Source organism: Panthera tigris, chromosome C2, assembly GCF_018350195.1.
Source record: "Panthera tigris isolate Pti1 chromosome C2, P.tigris_Pti1_mat1.1, whole genome shotgun sequence".
In the NCBI taxonomy this organism is placed as follows: Eukaryota; Metazoa; Chordata; class Mammalia; order Carnivora; family Felidae; genus Panthera; species Panthera tigris.
In genome coordinates this window covers 5224339-5248803 of record NC_056668.1, presented here as the reverse complement: position 1 = coordinate 5248803, position 24465 = coordinate 5224339, and the positions used below count along the sequence as shown (strand labels likewise).

General features: G+C 40.1%; 1 protein-coding gene across 1 annotated transcript in view; it reads right to left on the bottom strand.

Annotated features, from left to right (window-relative positions):
• DSCAM (DS cell adhesion molecule) overlaps positions 1-24465 on the bottom strand; it is a 763813-nt gene that overhangs the window by 492276 nt on the left and 247072 nt on the right. The window lies entirely within an intron of this gene.

Genomic DNA, 24465 nt, shown 5'->3' with positions numbered 1-24465 from the left:
ACATTCTTGGCTCCTCTGTAGACATCCCTTTATGGCACACAAGGAGGGGGGACACACTGGGCTCCTCAGGGTGAAGGAGAAATGCCAAACAATATTAGAACAGAAGGGAGGTATTGGTCATAGGACCATGAAAGACATCGGGCTGTGGGCAGGGCCACATTAGGACATCCTTGGGTCCTTTCTCCATAAAGAAATTGTTAAAGAATTATATTTTACAGCCACATCAGTATAAAAGCAAATACAATCTTGGGGGCATTATGTTCATTTTTTCTTTCTGGTTTTCAAAGAAATTAAAACATTTTCACGGACTCTTAAAATCATCATGGCCCGTGGACACCGTGCCTACAGTGCTCGCGAATATGTCGGTCCCAGCTTTGGGGTCACTCACACCGGCACCCCAGTCTTCCAACACCCTTAACAGCAATGCCCTTGCCCCTGGTAGCTCACTCCTTTGTGCCCCTGTCTCCCCTGCTAAGACGGGACACGGAAATGAAACCATGTGGCTTACTGTCTGGGACACAGCTAGGACTCTGTGTCTGGTTCTCCTTCTCTTGCCAATAACGACAATAATAACAACTCCCCCGGGAAGTCACTGAACGCTAAGAGAGGAGGGATCACAGATGTCTTCCCTTTGGGGCTCGGGAAACATAAGAGCATCCAGACCAAACAAGCCCCATTGGAGTGGGACTTGTTTCTCATCAGTTACCTGCTGTTGAGTGCACTAAACCATACAGGACCCACTTCAAGGAACAGAGACGTAGGGTCTTTATTTCGCCCCTTGAAAGAATTCTCACTGGACACCAAACTCTGCACCCCCCCCCAGCTTTTATCTCCTTTCCTTATTTCCTTAAAAAAATACCTTATAACCGAGTTGTTTATTCCGTCCGTCATCTGTCTCTCCTCACTGGTGCCTTAGCCCTGGAAGGGCAACAGTTGGTAGGTTTTGTTTACTGCTGTGTTATTATTTCTGACACTGAGACAGCTGTCAGTCACAACAGAAGCACTCAGCGAATATGACTCGTTAAACTGAATTGATGTGAAAATCATCGGGAACGCTAGTTTGAAAAACATTAAAATTCACCCTTTAGAATGTTTTTGTCACTTTCCACGAGAACTTCTTTTCTGCAAACTACAACTCTTGATCAAGTATTCCCAATGGTGTAGAATAATAATTTTTCTGTCTATTCCTCTTCCATTTCTCAAACATAAACTATTTTTGACTGAAATGTTCGGCAGTGCATATGTGCTACCTCCTTTCTCCCCTGCCAAGTTCTTCTTTCTGTGCCAGAATTGCTTATCTAAACTTTACACCAATTTGACAGTTTCTGATAAAGCAAGAAGAACAAAGAGATCACTAAAAAGTTACGGGGCTAGCTTTATCAAAGCACAAGGTATTTGAGAATATGGCTCAACTTAAAAACTGAGAACAAACTGAGGGTTGATGGGGGGTGGGAGGGAGGGGAGGGTGGGTGATGGGTATTGAGGAGGGCACCTGTTGGGATGAGCACTGGGTGTTGTATGGAAACCAATTTGACAATAAACTTCATATATTGAAAAAAAGAGAGAGAATATGACTCAAATATATATTTTTTTTTCCTCGAAGAATGGCTTCTCTACCTGAAAAACAAAACGAAAGACAGGGCGCCTGGGTGGCTCAGTCGGTTAAGCATCCGACTTCAGCTCAGGTCATGATCTCATGGTTCATGGGTTCGAGTGCCACGTCGGGTTCTGGGCTGACAGCTCGGAGCCTGGAGCCTGCTTCGGATTCTGTGTCTCCCTCTCTCTCTGCCCTCCCCCACTCATGCTCTGTCTCCCTCTCTCTCTCAAAAATAAATAAACATTAAAAAAATTTTTTAAAGAAAAAAAAAGGGAATGACTTGGATTAATTATTTCTAATATCCTGAGCATAGAAGCTGCCCGATTTCCAGAAAGAGGGGCTCTCTCAAGTACTAGGACATCCTTTGTCATCCCCATGAACCACTGAGACCACAAGGCACCGTACGTTCAAGGAGATGCTTATGGTAATTATAGGTGGAGACTTATGGAAAAAAGCAAACTATTAAGAATCCTATTTTCCTCCTTACGGAACATAAACTCATCTGGTTTATCGAAAATGTTAATAGCTGCATTGGCTGAATTATAACATTGAAATACTCACTGTAAAAACTGTATTAAATATGGAAAGGTGGGAAAAAATGACCCATTATCGCATAATCACATCTTGCAAAAACAAAATGCCTTCTGTTAACATGCTGATGTATACCCTACGGACTGCTTGAGTGCAATGAGCGGAATGATCGGAGGTGGCCCTGGGAGTTCACTCACAGTAGCCTGGATGATAAGCCAACTGGAAGCAGGAACCCCCTTCCTGCTGGCACGAGAGGTCGCACCTGAGCGGGACTTCTTTTCCCCTGACAAGAGGGACAGCTCCTTCCCACGGGCCTCAGAGTCTCTAGGTGCCAGACATCTGGCACCTAGACTCCAGGCGACTCCAGGAGCAGCTGATGCCTAAACCCAGATGGAACGCTTGTCTCCCCGTTTACTAGGATTTCTCTTGGGTTCATAACAAAGGCCAATCAGGGGGTGCAGAGGGGCCCCTCAACTGGACACAGACCTTCCCCACTGTTCAGGATACCTAGCCCCAGCATGCCTCCCACGAGAGCATGAATGAATGAGGAACTCTTTCCTTCTCTTGCTTACAGTTCCTTTCTTCCTTAAAGATTATGCCTTAGAGCACACTGTACCATAGTGTGCAATATGCCCTTTCCCGCTGTGACAGTCAATTTGATGCATCAACTTATAAGTAGGCGGCAGCACTAAGTTTTTCAGTCAAACGCTAGTCAAGATATTGCCGTGAAGGTATTTTGCACATATGGCCAACATCAGCAATCAAAGGCCTTAAGAGGTTTTCCTGCCCAAGAGCAAATTCGGCACGTGGATCACCACATTAGCTCTTACCCCAGAGTTTCCAGCCTGCCTTTGGCTTACCCTATAGATTTCAGACTTGTCTGGCCCAATCAACTCCAATATGTTTGTGCGAGCCAATATCTTGAAATCCATCCATCTATCTATCTATCCATCTATGCATCTATCGTCTGTGTATGTATGCATGTGTCTATCTATCCATCTATGTATCTAGCTCTCTATCTAGCTCTCTATCCATCTATCTGTATAACCTACTGGTTCTATTTCTCCTGCAGACCTTGACTGGTACACTCACCTTGCATCAAAGCTGTATAATATTTTTCATAAGCTTAAGCTCTGTACAAATGAAAAATGACCTCTTTAGATAAACGTTATGAAACTCTTCTCCCACCCACCCACCACACACTTAATTTGCTTTTTTGTTTTTTATGTCCCCTTTCCAGTCTGGATTTAAGATATCAACATAGCAAGGATTTAAGATATCAACACAGCAAATGTTAAATTTATTCACATAAATTTACAATATGGGGGTAGCCGCCTAGGTGGCTCAGTCAGATGAGCATCTGACTTTGGCTCAGGTTGTGATCTCATGGTTTGAGAGTTTGAGCCCCATGTCAGGCTTTGTGCTGACAGTGCAGAGCCTGCTTCAGACTCTCTGCCTCCTTCTCTCTCTGTCTCTCTCTCTGTCTCTGTCTCTCTCTCTCTCTCTCTCTCTCACACACACACACACACACACACACACACACACAAATAAACATTAAAAATTTTTTAATGGAAAAAAATAAATTTTAAATATAAAAATAACGAACAGAATATTTATTACCAAATAATTATCAAATATCAAAAGGGAGGTTATAGTAGGAAAACAAGGAGACAAGAATTTATTTATCCAACAAAATCAATGCCAAAAGCCGGGAGAAAGTCAGGGGAATTGAGACAAACCCTACAAAGATCCCCGGACACTCATCCAGGACACTGTGGTGGCTCTGCAAAGGCTGAGGGCAGTGCTCTAAGGCAAAAAGAGAGGGCCCCCGTGTGCAGAAAGCCAGGAACAGATCTAGAGACCAAAGAGAAGCCTCCAGAAACTCAAAAGGCTGGCAGGCAGGCTAGAGGGCAGAAAGAGAATTCCCATAGTTTAGAAAGCTGGTGGCCGGCCCTGCCAAGTGTGACGAGATCCAAAGAGTCTGGCTGGTGCTCAGATCCCAGGCCCTTCTGAAGGCAAAGTTTCATACCCACCTTCACAACAGGTGAACTGAATCCCCTAAAGACACAGACTCTGCAGCAGAGTCCAGGACCAGCTCAGCTATTGTTGCAGTGTCTCAGCCTCACACCGTCAGCCCGACAGAGTGGCATGTCATTCTCAGCAGGTGAATATCCCTTACCCAAAATGATGTTTAACATAAAATAAAAATCACAAGATACACAAAGACGAAACCGTCCCTGGCAGCAAACGTGGAAATGGCCCAGGTGTTTGGATAGTCACTCCGGGATTTTGAAAGCCATTATAAGGAAGGATCTAGAGAAAAATGCTGACAAGTGTGAACAGATGAGGAATTCCAGCAGAGAAAGGGAACTAGCAAAGACAAAAATCAAATGGAACTAGGCGAATGAACTTATGTAATCCCAGAGAGGAAGAATTCAGTTGATGTGTTTACTAGCAGACTGGGAACACCAGAGGAAAAACATCAGTGAAATCAAAGGTAGGCCAACAGACACCATCCAGACTGAACAAGGAGAATAACAAGTGAAAAAATAGAATAAAACAAAGCATCCAATACCTGTAATATACTACCAAGCAATATAAATAACTGGAGTCCCAGAAGGAGAGGAGAGAAGTGCAGAAGAGAAGGTACTTTCAGAGACAATTGTCAATAATTTTTTAAATTGATGGAATACATCAGCATACATATCCAAAAAGCTCTGCCAACCATGAACACAATGTTTAAGAAATAACTTGCAAATTACACCTAGTACATCAGAGGCAAACTGGAAAATGGAAAGAAATTCTTAAAAGTAGCCCCCAAAACAACCCATGTCATATGCAAGGGAAGCATGAAAAGAACGAGGGTTGAATTTCTCACCATGGAATGGAATTTACAAAGTGCCAAGAGAAAAGAAAAGCTGCCAGTATAGAACTGTATATATAGCCAAAGGATGCATCAAACATGAGAGCTAAGTAAAGACACTTTTGGCCGTAGAAAAACTCAAGAGATTTTTGCAGCTAGAAAACCTGTGCTACAAAAAATTGCTAAAAGAATTTATTCAGAGGGATGTGATGTGATACCAGAGAGAACCTCCAGTCTGCAGGAAAGAATTAAAACACAGGCAGTGTGATATATGGGTAAAAAGAAAGGACCCGTTCATTATCTTTAATACGCGTGTGTACGTATACAGATTCTAATATATGGGCTATATATATGGATTCAGGCCCCAATTGTTCGAAACAAAAATAGTAACAACACGTTGTAGAGTTTATAGAACACAGAGGAAAAAAGAACACGGGTAAGGGGAGGAACGGAATTATACAACCATGAGGTTCTTACTTTTTAAAAAGAATTTAATGGGGCATCTTGGTGGCTCAGTCTGTTACACATCTGACTCTTGGTTTCAGCTCAGGTCATGCATGATCCCCCAGGGTCGTGAGACTGAGCCCCACGTTGGACTCCACACTGAGCATAAAGCCTGCTTAAGAGTCTCCCTCTCTCTTGGGGAGCCTGGGTGGCTCAGTCAGTTAAGCGTCTCAGGTAATGATCTCGTAGTTCGTGAGTTTGAGCCCTGCATCGGGCTCTGTGCTGACGGCTCAGAGCCTGGAGCCTGCTTCGGATTCTGTGTCTCCCTCTTGCTCTGTCCCTCCCCCACTCATGCTCTGTTTCTCTCTCTGTCTCTCAAAAAATAAACATTAAAAAAAGTTTAAAAAAAATTCTCTCTCTCTCTCCACCACCCAGCCACTGCCCCATTCATGCATGCTCTCGCTCTCGCTTGCTCTCTCTCTCTCAAAGAAAAAAAGAGTTTAATGTAATTGGAAATTAGATGATGCTAAGTTATATGTGTTTAAATTTCCAGCAACTTCTAAAAAAATAACACAACAATGAACATCTAAAAATATACAGATTTTTTGCTGATCTGACACAAAATAATGGTATCTACAAACATTGCAGAAAACGCATGTCACTACAACAGGACATTGGTGAAAAAATGGGTACTGAGTATCTAAAATTAGTTGCTGCACAAGAAAATCTTAAAATGTCCTAAAATGTGATGTCTCATTTATGAAAAAACTTGATAGAAATTGTGTCAGATTTGATCAACAACCTAACCATTTACTTGAAATTACATTAATTTAACTGTGAAACTGAAACTTTGTCAGATACATTCAATAGGAAAAAATGGTTTGATCAACCATTCTAAAACAACAACAACCCAAAAAAAGTTAACAGAGTTAAATAATTACTTGGTCATTCAACATAAGGCAGGATATAAGATTAAGAGAAACATAGAAAAAGGTGAAAGACTTAAACGACTGAATTGATACTTACATTAAATAAAAACGGACTTAATACAACTTAAAGGTTAGATAAAAAAGCGAAACCCAAATATGTGCCTCTTACAAGAAACACACTTAGAACACACGTAAACACACACACACAGATGATTAAAAATAAAATGTTGAAAAACAACCTACCATCAATCGCTGTGCTCAGAAATCTACATGGCTATGCTTATATCCCACATAATACAATTCAAGAAAATAGTAACACCAGGGGCACCTGGGTGGCTCAGTCGGTTGAGTGTCCGGCTCCTGATTTCGGCTCAGGTCATGATCTCCCAGCTCATGAGTTTGAGCCTCGCACTGGGCTCTGTGCTGGCAGCACGAGGCCAGCTTGGGATTCTCTGTCTCCCTCTGTCTCTGCCCCTTCCCTGCTCTTTCTCTCTCTCAAAAATAAATATTTTTAAAAAGAAAAGTAAATAGTAACAGCAGAGATTTAAAAAATATTTTTTAATGTTAAGAGTTACACTGTCAAGAATAACGACCTTGAATTTGTATGCACCTAATGAAAGAGCTACAAAACACGTGATACAGTAATTGACAGAACTAAGAGTTGCTAAAATTAAGCTCACATTAATAATGGGAAAAATTAACATGCCTCTCCTTGTGGACTGATGACACAAGTAGACCGAAAATTCAAAAATATAGAAGACTTGAGTAATACTTCCAACCAATTTAACATAATTAACATTCCATTTAACAACTGTATAATACAGATTCTTGCAAAGGGCACATGAAACATTCACTAAGATAAATCATATTCTTGGACATTTTATTCAAAAAACCTCAAAATATATTAATTCATACAAAGCGTGTTCTCTGACAACAAAACATTAAAATTAAGATCAATAATAATAATATAACTTTGGAAATACTCAAATATTTGGGGGCACGTGGTTGGCTTATTTGGTGAAGTGTCTGGCTCTTAATTTCAGCTCAGGTCACGATCGCACAGTTTGTGGGTTCAAGCCCCGCATTGGGCTCTGTGCTGACAGCATGGAGCCTGCTTGTGATATTCTCTCTCTCTCTCTCTCTCTCTCTCTCTCTCTCTCTCTCCCTTTCCCTCTCCCTCTCCCTCTCCCTCTCCCTCTCCCTCTCCCTCTCCCTGTCTCTTTCAAAATAAATACATAAATTTTTAAGAAATTTAAAAAAATAAAAGAGGTCAAATATTTGGAAGCTAAACGACATATTTCTAAACAGGTGTTGACGTACAGAAAAAACACAGGAAAAAATAGAAAACATTTAAATCGAATGACAGTGGACACAACATATCAAAACATATGGAATGCAATGAAAGCAGTGCTCAGAGGGAGGTTTCTAGCTTTAATCACCTGTTCAAATAGGGCGAAAATGTCATAAAATAAAAAGTCTAGGCTTCTAGATTAACAAGTGGCAAAAAAGTAAACAAAAAAAAATCTAAGCTAAAGCAGAGGTAACAGGATAAATAAAAAATAGGGCAGAAATTAATAAAATAAAAACAGATGAAAGCTATAGCAAATCAACAATATGGAAAGGTGATTTGCTAAAAAGATTAATAAAATTGCTATGACTCCAGCAAAACTGTCCAAGAAAAAAAGATAGAAAATGCAAATTACCCACATTAGGAATAAAAGAGATTAACATACCTCCAGTTCCTACAAGTATTTGAAAGCTAATAAAAAGATACTATAAACAATGGACAAGTGCCTTGAGAAACATCACAACTGATACAAGAAGAAAAAATATCTAAGTAGTTCAATACCTGCTAAAGGAATGGAATTTGCAATAGAAGTCTTCCCATAAAAACAAAACACAAAAGAAAACAATCTTCAGGTTATATATCAATATTTAAGGAAGACGTGATACTAATCCTTCACAGATTTCTTTTAGACAACAGAGGAAGAAGGAACATTTCCCAAATAATTTTCTGAGGCTGCATAATCCTGGCATTAGAACCTAACGAAGACAGTACAGGATAAAAAATAATAAACAATATCCACCATAAACATTTATACAAAAAAATCATTAAAATATTAGCAATTGAGGGGCACCTGGGTGGCTCAGTTGGTTAAAGCATCCGACTTCGGTTCAGGTCATGATCTCATAGCTTTGTGAGTTCAAGCCCCATGTCAGGCTCTGTGCTGACAGCTCAGAACCTGGAGCCTACTTCGGATTTTGTCTGTCTGTCTCTCTCTGCCCCTCCCTCTCTCTCTCTCTCTCTCTCTCTCTCTCTCTCTCTCTCTCTTTCTCTCTCAAAAATGAATAAACATTTAAAAAATTAAAATAAACAAATAAATAAAATATTAGCAATTGCATACTATAAACATAAAAAGTATAACATATCATGGCCAAGTAGAGTTTATCCTAGAAATACAAAATTGATTTAAGATTTAAAAACCAATAAAAAATAATTCATAAAGAAAAATTTCATATAATTATCTCACTATATACAGAAAAATCACTGGACAAAATCTAACTGCATTTATGAAAAAAAACCATCATAAAACCAGGAAGAGAAACAAACTTCCACAATCTGATAAAGGGCATCTATGAAAAAGACACAAATAACATTATATCTAATGTGGAAATAATACTGAATATTTTCAACCCTTAGGATTGTAAACAATGCAAAGCTATCCATCCCTATTATATTTATTCACTTCTAATCAACACTTAACATTGTACTACAAGTCCTAGATAGTGCAATACAGCAAGAAAATAAAATGTAAAAAGCCAAAACAATCTCAAAAGAAATCACTCATAGTACCTGATTTTTAAGATTGTAATGAAGCTTTAGTAATCAAGACAACATAGGCAAAACCACCTCCACAAAATTACAGGATTTGATTTTTAGACTATATAATTAAAATAGTGTAGAATTGGCATGCATATAAGCAAAGAGATCAGGGGAACAGAATTAAGAGCCACACGTGTATGATTGATGAATTTTTTAAACCAAGGTGAAAAGTCAATTAAATGGGTGTTGGGGGTGGAAAGAAAGTCTTTTTCACAAATATTGTCGTAAGAAGAAGATAAATAGACAGAAGAAAATGAACCTGGAGACCTACCTCATTCTTTACGTAACAATTAATAGAAGATGAATCATAAGATTTAAAAGAAAAGGCTGGAACCATACATGTATAAAAGAAAGCTGCAGAGAATATCTTTACAGCCTTGGAATAAGCAAAAAAAAAAAAAAAATAGGTACTAACCATAAAAAGTTACGAATTAGATTTTATCAATGCTTTCTTCATTTGCAAACTGAGAAGCACCAATGACAAAACACATATACTACAACTAAGGAACAAAATATCCCATCACACAAACGATTCACATCCAAAATCTATGAAGAACCCTTACAGTTCAATTATAACAATACAAACAACCCAATTAAAATTAAGCAAAACATTGGAACAGCCACTTCACAAAGGAAGATATACTGTGGCAAATGAGCACATGAAAAAGTATCATTAAATGATCAGGTAAATGCAAACTGATATTAATAAAATACTATTTTATACGCATCAAAATGATTCAATTGTAAACATTGTTATACTAAAAGTCAGGGAAAACACAAAGCAGTGAGAACCATCATACATTTCTGGCAGGAGTTTAAATGGCACCTTTTTGAAGTTTCTTATAAAGTTAAAAACATGAAATCCCGCTCTTACTATTTACCCCATAAAAGGACACATATGTCCACAAAAATACTTCTACAAAAATATTTAACGAGTCTTTCTCATATTAGTCAAATATTGGAAATAGCCCAAAAGTCTAGCAACAGGAGAATGAAAAAAAAGAATTATTAAAGGAACAAACTTCTGAAAACTGGCAACAACATGTGTGAATTTCCTAATTATTGTACTGAGAAAAAGAAGCCTGATATCAAAGAATGCAAAGCTTCATTCTATTTATATAAAGTCCAAGAATAGGTAAAACTACTCTGTTGATAGAAATCAGAAAGGGATTGCGTTTGGGGACATGACTGGTAATAGGAACAAGCAAATTTTCCATGATAGTACTTAACTGAAATGTTCTACATCTTGATTCAGATGGCGTTAATATAAGTGTATTCAAATGACAAAACACATTAAGCCGAAAATTTTTCATGAGTGCATTTGACTACACATAGATTACAACTCAAAAAATACACTAAGAAAACGTATGGGTTTCTGTTTAATGCAGGGGACCATGGACAAAGTCAAAGCAGTGACAGAATGGAAGAAGATATTTTCAATGTCTAAAGTCAATGACACCTAATATTAGAATATATATAGGACTCTTGAAAATCAAAAAGAAAAAGACAGAAATATCACTGGTAACATAGCAAAGGATATGAGTGGACAGTTTTCAAAGAGAAAACCATAAGGCTCAAATGAACACAAAAAAATCCTAAAATTAATTACCAATCAGAAAAAAATAAGAATTAAAATAATGAGATGTTATTTTACAGCTTTTTCATCTATCTAAAATTAGAAAACCAAATATATCCAAGAGTTGGCAAGGATACAGGAATATGGAAACCCTCATGCCTTGCCAAAAAAAAAAAAAAATGTATAGACTAATAATGCAGCCATGGTACAAAGTAATCTGGTGACAGTCAGTCAAGTAATTCTGTATCTATGCCCCCAAAGAACTCTGGAACAGGTCCAGAAAGGGAGGAATACAAGGATATTCACTGTAGTAAAATTTGTGGTGGTGAGGCTTGAAGATAGAAATCTGGGTGTCTATCTCTGGGGAAGTATATAAATAAAATGTGGTGGTTACCAAACCACTGAGTGCAATACAGCTATAAGATATAAGAAACTCAATTTATATATAGCAACATGAATGAATCCCAAACATAGCATTGATTGAAATTAAAAGATATATTACACCTTTTGATTATATGAACTAAAACCAACATTTGCACACAATAACATTGCACAATTTGATTTGATACAAATCAAAAGATGCACATTAAACATATTGGGACCTTTCAAATGACGGGGACAAGCCTAGAAGGAAGTGGGTGACGGGAATAAAAGAAAATGAACAACAGAAGACTGGGCCTCTCACTAAGACAAATGACCACAGTGTGCCACAAAATGACATCAGAGTAGCTGAGTCCTCTGAAACCAAACCAAAAAGATAAAACTAAACAAAAATTCACAAAAACAAAGAGGGAATAATACAGAAAAAAGTTGGGATGATGAAATCACCCAATGTACAGCAGAGAGGTAAAGAGTTGAACATTGTGAAAAAGAAGTTAGAGAAAAGAGTAACACATTCTAAATCATTTTTAATATGAATCTTAGAAGAAGACAACAGGAAAGACAATATTCCTAAAGGAAATTCCCAAATTATGAATCACATGAATCTTCAGATTCCAGAAATATTACAAGTAAAGCAGAACAATTATTTTTTTAAATACAGGTCTTAACTATATTAAACTATACAGCATCACAGAGCCAGAGAAAAATATTAGATCCTATTGGAGAGGAAAATATTACTAGCAAAGTAAGGTCTGATACATTGACAACAGACTGCTTACCAGCAATAAAATATGTAGGAAAATCATGAGAAGGTACCACAGAACTTCTAAAGGAAATAAATGTTAATACAGAATTCTATACCCAGCTATATTATCAGCCCCAACTGAAGCAAAACAAAAATCTTTTGAGATATAAAAAGAATATGAGAACGTCCTATTCCCAGATTGTCATTGAAGAAAGTATTGAAGATTATACCTCAGCAAGAAGGAAATGAGTCCTGCCGTAACAGGTGGGTCTTCTGCTGCTATACACAGCCTGCTAGGCCCACTCTGCCTGATCAGGCCTCTGTCCCAACTGGCTAGACAACATGCCATACCAGATCTTAACTATTCAGACCGTCCCACCACAAGCAATGATGAATAAAGAATTCCATGAATACACTGGTAAATTTAAATAAGTATTCACTTTTTTAAAGTTTATTTATTTATTTTTATAGAGAGAGCAACAGTGGGGGAGGGGGGGACAGAGAGAGAGACAGAGAGAGAGAGAGAGAGAGAGAGAATCCCAAGCAGGCTCTGTGTTGTAGCATGGAGCCCGACTTGGGGCTTGATCTCATGAACTGTGAGATCATGACCTGAGCCTAAATCAAGTGTAGAACACTTAACCAACTGAGCCACCCAGGCGCCCCTAACCATTCACTTTTAAAAAAAACAAATGAGCATGTTAAGAAGGCAGAATTAAAATTTGAGACAAAACAATGTGGAAAGTAGGAGAAAGAGATCAGAATGACAAAGTCAGGTTCAGGAGAATGATAGACATAATCACCAACCACAACCTCTGTAATGAGCTAAAGATGTCAAGGTCACTAGGTTACCCAGAAATACCAGACATGGATTTGTAACTTTCACACCAGTAGAAGAAATGGGGAGAATGCTAACAACTTAACAGATGGCAGGGAAGTTCCGTAGGGTAGGAAAATGAATGACAAAGTGTGATAAATGGAAAATACCAAATGTACCAGAAATTCAAGGAAATATAAGCAGGCTTAAGTGGCCTATTAAAAACATATATAAATATATACATATATTAATCTTGGGGAGTGTAGCTACAGTGTTCATTGGAAAAATCTATAGCTTTCAATGTATTTCTTTTTAAAACAGAGAAAGACTGAAAACATGTCAGCTAAATATCCAACTCTATAAGCTAGAAAAATAAAGGAAACTCAAAGACATTAGAAGGAAGATGTACAAATACAAAACAATAAATTAAATAAATAAAATACAAAACAATAAATTAAACTGAAAGAAAAGTTATGTTTTTAAAGAGACTAATAGAGAAAAATATTTCAACAAGGCACAAATACTAAACAGGGATGAAGAAGGAGACACAACTATGGGTCAACCAGGTCCATTTCTTTTTTTTTTTTTTTTTAATTTCTTTTTTTCAACGTTTTTTATTTATTTTGGGGACAGAGAGAGACAGAGCATGAACGGCGGAGGGGCAGAGAGAGAGGGAGACACAGAATCGGAAACAGGCTCCAGGCTCCGAGCCATCAGCCCAGAGCCTGATGCGGGGCTCGAACTCACGGACCGCGAGATCGTGACCTGGCTGAAGTCGGACGCTTAACCGACTGCGCCACCCAGGCGCCCCTAACCAGGTCCATTTCAATCATAAGTAAATACTTCAAAGGGGACGATGATACTTTGGTGCCATGCAGTATCCTGCAGTGGCAGGAAATCCAGCTTCCTTCTTTACATTTTTGTTAAATGTTTTATTATTTATTTTAGAGAGACGGAGAGAGAGACAGAGTGGGAGCTGGGGAGGAAGAAAAACAGAGGGAGACACAGAATCCGAAGCAGGCTCCAGGCTCTGAGCCGTCAGCACAGAGCCTGACGTGGGGCTCGAACTCACGAACCATGAGATCTGAGCTGAAGTCGGACGCTCGACCGACGGAGCCACCCAGGCGCCCCCCATTTCCTTCTTAATGCACGGGGGCCACCTTCTGCCAGTCACAGCCAGTGCTACTGCTTGACCGCTGCCCTAGCTATGGGGCTCTGTGTTAAGTGCTAAGCCAGAAGTGTCCACTTATCACCTTTTTTAATCTTTAGCAGCTGTGAGGTAAGCATTGTCACCCCTGTTTTACAGGTGAGGACACACGGGCCTGGAGACATCAGATAACCCACCCTGTTCACTCGGCTGGTTGGTGAAGACGCCAGGATCCAAGCTCAGCTTTGTCTCCTTCCAAAACTCATAATCCTAAAACTGCATCACCTTTTACGTTTCTCCCAGGGGTGAGGGTAGGGGAGCTGGGATGGGGAGAGAAACGAGGAGGAAATGTGAGGTCAGGATTTCAGTTTTCCTTCACTCTTGACAAAATGTGACCTTCCGGTTCTGTCACGTGGGTCATGACAACGCTGACATTTTCTGTCAGGTGGGGCCACTTGCACCCACGCCTTCCGGAGAACACTAGAATCTGAAAACACTGGTCTCACCTGGAAACAGGCGAAGAGGCATTAAAGCTGGTAATTTATAGCTACTATGAATTCCGTGTTTCTCTCGTTTAAAGCTTAACAATGACACCTTCATATTCATAGAATTCATTTAATTCTTCAAAAAACAAATAAACAAGTAACTCAGTAAAATACACGTTCACTTCTAGAGTCTCACACTATTCTCTAAGGCAACTGTAAAATGTAATTTATTTGATCCACATCTTACTTTTAATTCCCTGATCCCATATGCTGGTGAGAGGAGCAAATCATAGTGAACTGTGGGTGAGTCACAGGTAATTACTTTAGATAAATGCCATCCTGTGGTTTAGGATTCTGGCCATAAGTCCAGTTTTTAATGGTACCCAATTAAGACCTCGTTGGATTGGCCATACAGTCCTGGGGACTGTATGTAACAAAATCCTACGAAGTGACTCATTCCTAAGTCAGTTCTGATGCATCTATCCCAAGGGATGATTTCACGTCTAAATCCAAATCTTTATATCAGAAAGCAGCAAGAAGAGAAGAACTAGCAGGCACAATTGTGTTTAAATAATGAGAATGTGGGGCACCCGGGTGGCTCCGTCAGTTAAGCATCTGACTCTTGATTTCGGCTCAGATCATGATCCCAGGGTTGGGGGATCAAGCCCCACATTGGGTTCCACGCGGAGCATAGAACCTGCTTAAGATTCTCTTTCCTCCTTTCTCTCTCTCTCTCTCTCTCCTCTCTATCTCTCTCAAAAATAAAAAATAAATTAAAAATTAAATAATGAGAATGCATACCCGAAAGGCACATTGTCAATATGCACCTGTATCAAATGTTGTCACTTTGATTTTGTTTGTAGGTATTTTATTTTTTTTAAGCACCAAAATGGGACAAAGCACACAAAGAAACACATAATCTCATACACACACAGTCCAGATTCAGAAAGCAAGATAACATCCCCAACAAGAAGGAGCAGAAACAAAATACTGTCAGGTTATATGTCATAAACATATTATGTGTGGTCAACATACAGACTTGGCAACAGTTCTCAGAGAGTGTTTCGAAAATGTGCCAGTAAGCAGAGGAAGAGAGACAGTAATTGAAGAAATAGATATGGACACACAGAATAAATATTGCAGGGATTTCCAGCCACTGGGACTCTGCACCTAGCCCATGCACATGAAGATAAGTTCCGGAGAAAATGAACTCTGGTTAGATCACACAGGGTCGCACTCATAAATACTTACTAGAAGTTGAAATGGTGTCCTTAACATTGCCTAACTAGAAATAAAATGCCAGCATTTAGAACAAAGTACTCTCGATTCAGAAGAAAGCATAGGTGAGCAGGACCCACACCCTGGCCCAGATGGCACAAGTTGGCACTAAACAGGTTTAGTGGAGACAGAGACCGTCCCTAAGTGAGCAAAGGTATTATCTTCAAACAGACTGCACACTGGTATTGAAGCAACCGAAAAGCAATGCAATATTTGGAACAGACTATTAAGGTCATGACTAGATGAGGGAATTCAATTAAATTTACCGCAAAATTTTAGAAAGCAATTAAAAAAAAAAGACAAGGACAACGTACCATAAAGTATTGAAGGAAGACCACTTAGGAACTCCGAAAAGTACAAGATGGAATCACAAAAGGATGTTTACAAAACCAGTCCTGTATTTTTCAAGAGACCCATTTTATAAATGGAAAGCAATGGTATATAGTGGGCACAGCCAGCCATGCAGAAGGCTATTTGGGTACCAGCATGCATTCGTTGTACCATCCAAAGCAGTCGCTGGTTTCTCGGTTGAAGACAGATTATATTCACAACTCCAGGCTGGGTTTGATTTCCACTGATTTAATGTTTGGTCACACAACTCTCAGAGAATCACATTTGTGGCATATCAGCTTTCAGAAATAAAGGCTACAAATGAACCCACAGAAACAAATATGCTTCTGGGTGGGAATGTGAAGGGAATGTGAGCTCCCCCTCTGCCCTCCTTTCTTCCCACACCCCCCTACATCTGCCTCAACTGTCCGCAGTGCTTTCTGCCAAAGTTTACCCCAACTCTGAGGGCCCTCAAACCAACCAGAGAAATGGGCAGGAGAAAACAGAAAAGAGCAAAGAGCAAAAGAATATCCAAATTTCCTTCTGGCTGGCTAACTGGCTCTAAAGGAAATCCTAGAGTCTTTCCAAAACTTTCAAAGAAACCAATATAATAACAGATAGTCTCCGAAGTATATTGAAGAACCGTGCTCACATGCATGCAGAATGAGCTCTCCTGTAGAGCCCGGAGGGCACAATATAGAACATTCTGGTTGTATCTGTCACCTTGTGTTATAGATGATGGAGTTAAATCCCAGATATGTTGGCTGACTCAGTCTTTATTTTCTTACTTAGTGTGCTGTTGTGTAGCCCATTAATATGGTCAGTGATGAAGAAAAAGCCTTCTTTTACATGGAAGAAAATCATCCCCTTTGTGAAGGAAAATCACCAACTGAAAAAACAATCCCCGGGGCAGCTGGGTGGTTTGGTGGGTGGTTAAGCATCCAACTCTTGATGTCAGCTCAGGTCATGATCTCATGGTTCATAGGATCAAGCCCTGTGTTGGGCTCTGTGCTGACAGTGTAGAGCTTGCTTGGGATTCTCTCTCTCTCTCTCTCTCTCTCTCTCTCTCTCTGCCCCTCCTCCACTCACATGCATGTGTACACTTTCTCAAAATAAATAAAAAACACTAAAGAAAATCCCAATGTTCTCATCACTGCATGGCCCCACCTCTGTTACGCTCTTAAAGATATCTAGAGCCCCAAGTGACCTGGAAAAGATCCACTCTCTGTAGTGAGGCAATGTTTGGGGCTCATATCAGCTAGGTCAGGTCACTGAGTTTGTGGATTCATGTTCAAAGTGAATGAATGTTCAAAGTTCCAAGCATCTCAGAGTTTGACCATCGGGCATCACTCTGAGCTTGGTTAAAAAAAAAAAAAAAAAGACAGTTGAGGATCAAAAGGAGTAGAATTCAGTGATGAAAGCGTTCTTCTGTGTTTTGAAAAGCATGATTACTATGCACTAAGGAATGAGCAAAGCTGCTTGTGTGGATGGAATTATGCCTCAAGAAAACGGAAAGGAAAAATAATTCTACATCAGTCAGAAGAAGACTGCAGCTTGGTCTCCACTGCCCATGGGTGTCCCAGAGAAATCCGTAAGAAAGGGAGCACAGGAAATGTGATATTCCTCCTGTAAGCCTCCCGCTGACTCCTTTCCTTGATGCTATGGGGGGATTGGGCACGGTTCAACTAACGCACCAATGGCTCTAACTTCAAAGCCTTGGATGTGAGTTACCTGGTGGTGGAGATCACTGGGTCGGGGCTGGGGAATAAATTAATTACATATATTTTGCAAATTCATCTGCAGGAAGATGGAAGGCAATTTGGAATGAGCTTGAGGCACGAAGCTCGAGTGTTATAATGACAAGGACTGAAGTCAGCTATCTCACAAGCGTCAGCGGTGGGGCAGGGAGCTGCTCGGAAGAGCAGGGGCCCGGGGACTCAGCAAGGGGTGCAGGACGGAAGGAGAAAGCAAAGGATGCCCGTGGAGATGGGAGGCAGCGTGGGCAGTCTGTGAAGTGCCCCACAGTCATCCCTGGAACTGGCCCTCATGCCACACTCACCACTCAGAGAAGAAACAGGGCCTCTGTAACATCAGGTCAATAGGCTCCAGACAGGACAGACCACCAGAAACCTAGAAGCTCATCACAAATACCAGCGCCTGGGGCTCCGTGGTCCAAAGGAAGCTCTCGAGGTGGGAAAATTTGGAAAGATAACGGATACTTGGAGATCAAGAAATTAACCAGGAAATTAAAGAAGAAACTAAACAGTGCACGGAAGCCAATGAAAATGGTAACATGCCAGCCCCAAACCTCTGGGACGCAGCAAAGGCGGTCATAAGAGGGAAGTATCTAGCCATCCAGGCCTTCCTAAAGAAGGTGGGAAGGTCTCAGATACACAACCTAACCTTACACCTTAAAGAGCTGGGAAAAGAACAGCAAATAAAGCCCCAAACCAGCAGAAAATGGGAAAGAATAAAGATTAGAGCAGAAATCGATATTGAAATAAAAAAACAAAACAAAACAAAACAAAAAAACAGAACAGGTCAATGAAACCAGGAGCTGGTTCTTTGAAAGAATTAACAAAATTGATAAACCTCTAGCCAGTTTGATCAAAAAGAAAAAGGAAAGGACCCAAATAAATAAAATCAAAACTGAAAGAGGAAAGATCAGAACCAACACAACAGAAATACAAACAATAATAAGAGAATATTATGAGCAATTATATGCCAATAAAATGGGCAATCTGGAAGAAATGGACAAATTCCCAGAAACATATACACTACCAAAACTGAAACGGGAAGAAATAGAAAATTTGAACAGACCCATAACCAGTGAAGAAATCGAATTAGTAATCAAAAATCTCCCAAAAAAACAAGTGTCCAGGACTGGATTGCTTTCCAGGGGAATTCTAACAAACATTTAAAGAAGAGTTAATACCTATTATTTTGAACCTTTTCCAAAAAAAAAAAAGAAACGGAAGGAAACCTTCCAAACTCATTCTACAAGGCGAACATTACCTGGATTCCAAAATCAGACAGAGACCCCACTAAAAAGGAGAACTACAGACCAATTTCCCTGATGAACATGGATACAAAAATTCTCGGGGCGCCTGGGTGGCGCAGTCGGTTAAGCGTCCGACTTCAGCCAGGTCACGATCTCGCGGTCCGTGAGTTCGAGCCCCACGTCAGGCTCTGGGCTGATGGCTCAGAGCCTGGAGGCTGTTTCCGATTCTGTGTCTCCCTCTCTCCCTGCCCCTCCCCCGTTCATGTTCTGTCTCTCTCTGTCCCAAAAATAAATTAAAAACGTTGAAAAAAAAATTTAAAAAAAAATTCTCAATAAGATACTAGTCAACCTGATCCAACAATACATTAAAAGAATTATTCACCACAATCAAGTGGCATTTATAGCTGGGATGCAGGACTGGTTCAATATCTGCAAAACAATCAATGTGATACATCACATTAATAAATCAAAGAATAAGAACCACATGATCCTCTTAATAGATGCAGAGAAAGCATTTGACAACATATAGCATCCTTTCTTGATAAAAACCCTCAAGAAAGTAGGGATAAAAGGATCATACCTCAAGATCGCAAAAGCCATATATGAACAACCCAATGCTAAGACCATCCTCAATGGGGAAAAACTGAGAGCTTTCCCCTCAAGGTCAGGAACACGACAAGGATGTCCACTCTCACCACTGTTAGTCAACACAGTGTTGGAAGCTCTAGCCTCAGCAATCGGACAACACAAAGAAATAAAAGGCATCCAAATCGGCAAGGAGGAAGTCAAACTTTCACTCCTTGCAGACAACATGATACTCTATGTGGAAAACCCAAAAAAATTCGGTCAAAAAACTGCTAGAACTGATCCAGGAATTCAGCAAAGTCTCAGGATATAAAATCAATGCACAGAAATTGGCTGCATTCCTATACACCAATAATGAAGAAGCAGAAAGAGAAATCAAGGAATCGATCCCATTTACAACTGCACCCAAAACCGTAAAATACCTAGGAATAAACCTAACCAAAGAGGTGAAAAATCTATATACACTGAAAACTATAGAAAGCTTATGAAGGAAATGGAATAATGCACAAAAAATGGAAAAATATCCCATGCCCATGGATGAGGACAAATATCATTAAAATGTTGATACTACCCAAAGCAATCCACATAGTCAATGCAATCCCTATCGAAATAACACCAGCATTCTTCACAGAGCTAGAACAAACAATCCTAAAATTTGTATGGAACCAGAAAAGACCCTGAATATCCAAAGCAATACTGAAAAAGAAAATCAAAGCTGGATTACAATCTCAGACTTTGAGATGTATTACAAAGCTGTAATCATCAAGACAGGATGGTGCCGGCACGAAAACAGACACTCAGATCAATGGAACTGAATAGAGAACCCAGAAATGGACCCCTAAACGTATGGCCAGCTAATCTTTGACAAAGCAGGAAAGAATATCCAATGGAATAAAGACAGTCTTTTCAGCAAATGGTGCTGGGAAAGCTGGACAGCAACACGCAGAAAAATGAACCTGGATCACTTTCTTACAACGTACACAAAAATAAACTCAGAATGGATGAAAGACCTCAATGTAAGACAGGAAGCTATCAAAATCCTCGAGGAGAAAGCAGGCAAAAACCTCTTTGATCTTGGCCACAGCAACTTCTTACTTGACGCGTCTCCAGAGGCAAGGAAAACAAAAGCAAAAATGAACTATTGGGACCTCAACAAAATAAAAAGCCTCTGCACAGCAAAGGAAACAATCAGCAAAACTGAAAGGCAACCGACAGAATGGGAGAAGATATTTGCAAATGACATATCAGATAAAGGGTTAGTATCCAAAATCTATAAAGAACTTATCAAACTTGGGGGCATCTGGGTGGCTCAGTTGGTTGAGCTGCCAACCTTGGCTCAGGTCAAGATCTCACACTTTGTGGGTTCGAGACCCGCCTTGGGCTCTGTGCTGGCAGCTCAGAGCCTGGAGCCTGCTTCAGATTCTGTCTCCCTCTCTCTCTGCCCCTCCCCTGCTCATGCTCTGTCTCTCTCAAAAATGAATAAACGTTAAAAAAAAATTTTTAAAGGAGGGGGACAAAACATAAGAGACTCTTAAATACAGGGAACAAACTGAGGGTTGCTGGAGGGGTTTTGGGTCGGGGGGATGGGCTAAACTGGGCAAGGGGAATTAAGGAAGACACTTGTTGGAATGAGCACTGGGTGTTTTACATTGGGGATGCATCACTGGAATCTACTCCTGAAACCATTATTTTTCACTATATGCTAACTAACTTGGATGTAAATTTTTATAAATGAATGAATGAATGAATGAATTGCTGTAAGTATATGATGAAAACCCAACACCTACTTCCCGCTCTCTGCAAAATCTCTCGTTAAATGTACAATGCGAGTAGATTGCGGGTGGGGGGGGGCAAATGTGAAATGGGCTGAGTTCTACAGTGAGTCTGACAAGGGAAATACAGCGCCAAACAGCAAAGCACTTATGAAATAAAGTTTTTAAAAGCAAAGAAGAAGAAGGAGGAGGAGGAGGAGGGAGAGGAGGAGGGAGAGGAGGAGGGAGAGGAGGAGGAGGAGGAGGAGGAGGAGGAGGAGGAGAAATTCTATTAAATGCCTTTAAAAATGTTTTAAATTGACCTATATCAAAAGACCTATATTTAAGAAAGACCTAAGAATTAGTAGGTCTACAGGGTTGTTTTTCGTTTCTCAGTGTATCAATGCAACAGCAAAACACATGGATGATCTGGGAGAGGGTTTATTTTCCCCTGTTCAGAACTAAAGGCAAAAGAACCCCATGCAGCTCTCACCAATGTTGGCTCATAAAATGAGAGGGCCGTGTTTGATTACTCCATGCCTCTGAGACTGTTTAAGGAGAACGGAAAACTGCCTGGTAGGCCGGAGCATGCGGAAATGCTTGGCCCGAGGTTGACTCAAAGGACAAGGTCATTTTAGCGCCATGCTTCTCAAACTCCAACGTGTGTGAGAATCGCCTGAGGGTTTCACAGCATGCACACGGTGACTCGGGAGCTCTGGGGCAGGGCCTGAGACTCTGCATTTCTGACCAGCTTCCAGGGGATGCCAACAACCACAGACACCCTTTCAGGGGGCAGTAAATACCTGCCAGGAGGGTAGGAAGTATGTGGACAAGACTTACAGGCACAATTCCGTTCACCGCTGCGGAAAGGATCACTGTCTCCTCAATGTCTGTGCGATCCTCAATTTCTTGCCAAAGCAAATTCTTGTGCCTCCTAACCCCATGTTCCAATCATGAGATCATAAAATTTAACCACAAAGGAAGGCTGGGTCCTAAGTGACAGCAGAGATGACATCTTGCATGGCAGCCATATGACACGGTGTCCAGCATAACGAGCAAGACACTAATTCCTCCACACAAAAATTACAAAGAGCGGGTAGGTGATTCAAAGGGTCCAGAGGATACGATATGTCCAAAAATTTCTTTAAAAATCTAATCAATCAATTTACCTGGAAAGTACACTACATACTAACAACACACACACAAAGGAGAACGAGAGCGTTGCGAGGAAATTAGTAAGAGTTATTAGTAATACGATAACCTTGTCCACTGGAGGAGAAATGGGAAAGATCACAGCCTGCAGACTTCTAACTATGAATTACCTTGAAATCACCTAATGTTTGATTACCCTTTTTTTTTTTCTGACCAGAAAACTAGGACCATGGCCAGGCCTAAAGTTCATGATTTTTATGACAAAATCTGGGCTACACCTCACAAAACTACATATATTTACCAGTATAAATGCTAGCCTACACGCTGACGTTTTTAAATGAGGCACTCACAATTATAGGTTCATTACAACACATATTCATGTTGGAAAATGTTTTGTATGTTATTAAGTTTTATGTAATATTCATTAGCATCAGTTAATCAAAGAAAAAAGATGATGTGGGGCGCCTGGGTAGCTTGGTCGGTTAAGCGTCCGACTTCGGCTCAGGTCACGATCTCACGGTCCGTGAGTTCGAGCCCTGCGTCGGGCTCTGTGCTGACAGCTCGGAGCCTGGAGCCTGTTTCAGATTCTGTGTCTCCCTCTCTCTCTGCTCCTCCCCTGTTCATGCTCTGTCTCTCTCTGTCTCAAAAATAAATTAAAAAAAAAAAAAGAAAAAAGAAAAAAGATGACGTGTAGTCCATAACTGGCTGTGTTACCCAAAGAATGAGGGTACATGGTCTTTATCACAAAAGGTTAAATCTGCCATTTGGTAAGTTCTTCCTTTCCAAATTGTATTAAGCCAGAAAGAACATCGTGTCTACTTTATAGATATCTATCATTGAAATTGTATTAAAAGACCCATCAGCTATATGATAACTAAAAAAAAAATTTTTTAGGATGCCACAATTCCAGTTTTAATTTGTTCAAGTTGGAATATGCTGTAAAAATCAACATTTTCTCATTTACAAACCAGGGTTTTCTTTTCATGCACTTGCAACGCCTTTGGGCAAGAGGTTGAGTTGAAAGTTAAACATCTATTTGCATTGGGTTTAGGAAATCCTTGTCACTTTCCCATGAATTTTCAGCTGTCTCAGTGGATTTGGCAAAGATCAAAGCCCCGCGCTCGGAAAGCCTCGGTTTTAATCCTTGCCAACAGTCAATCATTTGATTCTCGAGTACAAAGAGCCACTCCTGGCACAGCGCTGCCCACACGGTTACGACTTCATACGGCCTTGTTTCCACCTGCCTGGGACGCACAGGTTCCAGGTATCACAGAGATTTTGCAAAATTGATACAAGGAGAATCTAAAATGCAGGCTAGTGCTCTGAATTCAGTGACAGAAAAACACTGATGAAAGCCTTCCCCTCTCTTCCTGCCTGGTGAGTGAGCGACATTTGTGGAGCATGGGCTTACATCATTGCTGAGCCACAGTCCTCGGGTTCCTACCTCGGGACCCTGGGGGGCCCCTTGGCCCCTCCAGGAAGAGAAGGTGTCCATCTGACCTCAGAGCCCACTTTCTTTTAACCGCACTACATAACCTCGTGATCTTATATATGCTTAGGAAAAATTACCTTGTGAATATCACTTGGTTAATATCAACAGTGGTCAGGTCATGTTTAAGTAGGAGGATATGCTTATAACAGTCTCAAACAGGGACCAGGGTGGTAAAAGATTTTGTAAGCTAGTCGTGATGGGGAAAAACTGTAGAGAAACTGTCATTTTTAGAGCAACAGACTCTCCTTGCTGAAATCCTGGAGACTGAATCTTTATTCTTGTCTTATGACAAGTTCATTTAAAAAATGATGGATAAAAATGATTGATTCGCAAAATAATAAATAATAATAATTTAATATATACAATTATACTATCAAATACTCACAAATATTCTAGTCTTTCATTCTCCCAGGACTTAGACAAAAGAAAAAAAAAGGATGTTCTTTTTCTGGGTGTACTATTCAGTTGGTGCCACTCCAC